This window comes from Schistocerca cancellata, chromosome 5 (genome assembly GCF_023864275.1).
Source record: "Schistocerca cancellata isolate TAMUIC-IGC-003103 chromosome 5, iqSchCanc2.1, whole genome shotgun sequence".
Classification (NCBI taxonomy): domain Eukaryota; kingdom Metazoa; phylum Arthropoda; class Insecta; order Orthoptera; family Acrididae; genus Schistocerca; species Schistocerca cancellata.
The window spans coordinates 386,588,795-386,593,952 of NC_064630.1; the positions used below are offsets into that span (position 1 = coordinate 386,588,795).

General features: G+C 46.2%; 1 pseudogene; it reads left to right on the plus strand.

Annotated features, from left to right (window-relative positions):
- The first annotated feature begins 1,617 nt into the window (after positions 1 to 1,617).
- LOC126189177 (5S ribosomal RNA) lies at positions 1,618 to 1,735 on the plus strand (annotated as a pseudogene).
- Positions 1,736 to 5,158: the final 3,423 nt, after the last annotated feature.

Sequence of the window (5,158 nt, forward strand, 5' to 3'; positions counted from 1 at the left end):
AGTACTCGAAAGTTTCAGCTTGATGGCGCTTGTCGTTAAATGTTTTGTTAAAATCCACAAGAAGGCAACTAATAAAACAGCTGTTGCACTGTGTCAAAGCAGATACTTCGTTAAAGCTTCCCTATACCACGTACAGTGAGTTCAATCGAATGCTTTTCCACTGACCCTGAAGATGGCTGCAGACGCTGGCCTCATCGACGCTAGAAAGCTGGTGACTTACAGACTTCGGCAGAGCTCCTGTTTCCTCGGAGACCGAGCTAAAAAATCTGAGAGCGCACGTTGTCTTACTCTCTGTGCCTGTCCTTTGTTCGGATCAGATGTTGGTGGTGACAGGCCGTCCTGTATTGAACAATGTAGATGGACCATCCTTAAAACGGCCGTTAGTATTGGGCATCCACCAGGGTCTGTTTTTCGATGCACATGTTTAGCAAGTGTTGATGTGCCAAGGACGTCTACTTTTCTTTTGTGCCATGTTCTACGGAACATAAGTTTCACCAACTGAGTCACCCTAATATTATTTATTGACCGCCGCCGTTGCTGCAATAGTGCGAGATGCTGCTGTCTAATCTCCAGACCTCGCGGGCAAGCCTGGTTCAAATGGATCTGAGCACTATGGGACTTAACATCTGAGGTCATCAGTCCCCTAGAACTTAGAACTACTTAAACCTAACTAACCTAAGGACATCACACACATACATGCCCGAGGAAGGATTCGAACCTGCAACCGTAGCGGTCGCGCGGTTCCAGACTGAAGCACCTAGAACCGCTCCGCCACTCCGGCCGGCGGCAAGCCTGGTAAAGGATATACAGGAGCTGAACAAAAATAATGAAACACCAAAAAGCTGCACAGTATCATGCCTCGGGATGGATGAAAAGGGGTGTTGTATGGTTTTCAAGGGAATCTTATACCATTCTACCTGAAAAATATTGGCAAGTCCAGTTAACAGTGATCAAAATGGGTGACGACCACCCACCCTTCACTTCAAAATAGGCCACAAAGCTCAGTATTGAGGAGATCTGTAGACGGTTGTGACACTGGAGGTGTGACAGTTCATCCTCGGTCTCTCGAAATTAGTCCTGGATGATGCGAGCGGCGTGAACAGACGATCCTGCATCTGGGAACACACCTTCCTCATTGGGGAGCAAAAATTGTACCGTGAGACGGACCTGGTCTGCCATAATGGTCACAGCCCTTGGAAGTAATGTGACAGTCCAAAGTGTCCATGTAATCCATGGAATACCACGATATGGCTGCCCAATTTATCTTGACGTAAACTCGGACAGATGTTGGAAACTGTGTGAAAGAAGACTCATCCGACCAAATGGCATTCTTACTCTGCTCCACAGACCAAGTGCTATGGCTTCGGCACCATATTTCCCTCTTACGAGTGTTAGCGTTACTGATGAGTGGGTTTGGAATTCCAGCTCGCATTGCACTTCCCTGCACATGGAGCTCCATTCCGTCTTTTTCGTGTTGACAGTGTTCGCAAATGCGACATTCAGTTCTGCAGTTAGTCTTGCAGCTATCGTCCTATTATGTTTCGTCACAATCTTCTTCGGTGGCCGTGTGTCACGATAACTCATCACACATTTTTCTTCACGTTATGATTTAGTGGAGGCAACGGCCTTGCCGCAGTGGATACACCGGTTCCCGTGAGATCACCGAAGTTAAGCGCTGTCGGGCGTCGTCGGCACTTGGATGGGTGACCATCCAGGCCGCCGTGCGCTGTTGCCATTTTTCGGGGTGCACTCAGCCTCGTGATGCCAATTGAGGAGCTACTCGACCGAATAGTAGCGGCTTCGGTCAAGAAATCCATCATAACGACCGGGAGAGCAGTGTGCTGACCCCACACCCCTCCTGTCCGCATCCACCACTGCGGATGTCACGGCGGTCGGATGGTCCTGGTAGGCCACTCGTGGCCTGAAGACGGAATGCTCATGATTTAGCGGATGATGTTTTTCCACGTTCCTTGTATGCGGTATAAACCTTGGATATGGTGCCTCTTGAAACACCAAACACTTTGGCTCCCTTGGCTACAGGAGTACACCAACAACGTGCCCACATTCGCGTGCACTTACCTTCGACATACTGCACTCACAACTTCATAGTGCACTACTCTGAACACGACTGACAGTTCTGAGGTATTGAGGACATTGCGCAGGTGCCGTTCGTAGTGAAAAAGAACAGCGCAAGTATGGCCACCATCTGTATCTAAATTCGGACAGGTATTTCTTGCGACGTTTTCACATTTTTGTCTGACCTTTGTATGTTGGGAGTTCAGTACCCCATAAGAGTTCTCTTCGTTGCTAGGCCTCCCTTGCTCTTTCAAACCACTTATCAATGGTTAAAATGGCTCTGAGCAACATGGGACTTAACATCTGAGGTCATCAGTCCCCTATAACATAGAATTACTTAAAACCTAACTAACCTAAGGACATCACACACATCCATGTCCGAGGAACGATTCCAACCTGCGACCGTAGCAGTCGCGCGGTTCCGGACTGAAGCGCCAAGAACCGCTCGGCCAATGCTTCGGCGTTGGGTATTAATCTTACAGTGTATTAACGCCTTTTTTTCTCCTCAGTAGTAAGATATGGTCGGAAAAAATGATTGTAGTCTCTCCTGCGTTGCTTGAGATAGTGACAGACTGTATTTTCAGTTTTCGGTTACAGTTCCTGTTAACGATTCCCATGACTCATTAAGATGCAGCACAATGAACAGTACTGTAATTTACCAGTGTGATTATACTTTCTGTTAACGATTCCCATTTATCACTAAGATGTAGTACAATGACAATACTATACTTTGTCAGTGATTCCCATTGTGTGTAAATCTCATTGTTTTCTGAACAATATAACCGTGCTGTTTTCCCTTACGTCTGTCTTGTTTTATGTTAATTTGTTGAACTCTCTATCGCGGTGTTCCCTTGTTTTCTGCTGAACAATTTTTCGATCCAAGGTCGTATTTTGGAACCATACCCCCACGACTCTAAATAAGTGAGGGATCCCATATCCATTAGTTAGCAATTTCAGTAAATAATCAACGCCACAAGCCTACCTAGCACTTAGGTAATAATAGCATCAATCATTCATACAGCCGTAACTCAAAATGTTTCTGGGCAGCACGTAATTTATTATGAAAACAAAACTGTTAGTTACGAAAGGCAGAATTGTCGTCAATGCCAAGGTTGGTTAGGACACCACAGTGCTTCACGAGACAGGGTGCTACTGGATGTAGTACGCTATTGCCTTCCTGCGACCTTTGAACAGCCAGTCCGGGAGGGGTATACAGTTTAACGTGGACACCGAAACACCGTACACCTCGACATATTTCACATCAATAAACATTTACAGAAGTGATAAAGTTTGTAGGACTAATTTGGATCAAACTCAAGACCTTTGGCTGTGGGATCTGGGTATCTGTGAGTCACACAGGCACAGTAGGTTACAACAGTGGGTCAAATATGACCTCTAAATCAACGCCAGCGCTAGATGTCTCATAAAATGCCCACGTTAAGAAGATCATTGCAAGTTTTTAAAATGAGAAACATCATAGCAAAACGCAAGAAAAAAAGAAAAACAGTGGGCGGAATAATTTGAGTGTGTCACGCGTATTTTTCTTTGTTACTCGAATGAGTGTGTGGAACTTTCTAGGGAGTCTGCACTGTCTGAACTTAGAGTAATGTACTTCCATTTGACAGTCGTAGATGAACAGTATCGTTTAATAAACTGCCCGAAAAAGAAAGTGAAGTGCCCAGAGGGGGTCGAGAACAGGAAACGGAACCTCAGAGGTTGAGAGGGTATGTAAAGTTATTTCAATGACTACAAATTAGAGTAAAATTTACAGAGAACTTAGCTGTATCACTCGACTTCTCATTGCGACGTTACACCCTTCAGGGGCTGGATGCATGCACTGATTAATTCTGAAAATGGTGGATAAAGCCGTTGCATCTTCTCCTGGAGCAAGCTGGTCAACAACTGTTGTAACTGGTCCGTGATACCCTCGATACTGGCATTGAGACGGACCTCACGTCCGACCTGATCCCACACACTTTCTATCAGGGATGTAATTGGCCATGGGAGCACCTCAACATCGCTCAGACCGTTCATAGAGACACACGCCACGTGTGCATGAGCATTGTTCTGTTGAACAATGGCATTAAAATACCGTCGCGTGAGAGGAAACACATGAAGACCAGAACCTCCCTAACGTTCCGCTGTGCCGTCAGAGTTCCCTCATTCACTGCCAGCCATGTCCCGAAGTCATTCCCGACGGCTCCCCAAAGCACTACCTCAGGAGCAGTAACGCCATGCCTCTCCAAAACATGCGAAGAATGAGACCCCCTACCCAGGTGTCCTCATACTCGACGACGATGGTCATATGGGGCTGTGCAAATCCTCTACTCATAGCTGAATACAAAGCGACACCATTCATCGGCGCTCCGGGCTTCCAGGTCACGACACTACTCCAAACGCAGTCATTTGTCTAGCAATATTAACAGGAGACTACATATGGGACGCTAATTTCCTAGTCCGGCTGCTGAAAATCTTCGACCAGTAGTGCCGTATGAGACAGAATATTACAGGGAGTCCATTACTTATTTTCGGAGGACTGGCGTAGATGTGCTATGTACTTGGTGCAAAATATGGCCATCATGACTTAAGGTAATCAGACGTGGTCGGTCCGAACCTTGACATGGAGTATGCCTTACATTCCCATGCAGTCCTAACACTGGACCACAGTCATTTCAGAATACCCCTCAAATTTGGATATTGCACTATTCGACCAGATAATTAGATGGAGCCTACAATAAAATTGTTTTGAAACATTCAAGTACTGATAACGCTGTCTCACAGGAGTACGTGGTGTCTCCGTGCCTTGCAAAGTGATCATTCAACACCTGACGCTGTTCACACCTCTTATACACTGAAGCGCCAAAGAAACTGGTATAGGATTGCGTATTCAAATACAGAGGTATGTTAACAGGCAGAATATGGCGCTTCGATCGGCAACGCCTATACAAGACAACAAGTGTCTGGCGCTGCTACAGTGGCAGTTTATCAAGATTTAGGTGAGATTGAACGTTGTGTTATAGTCGGCGCACGAGCAATGGGACACAGCATCTCCGAGGCAGCGATGAAGTGGGGATTTTCCTGT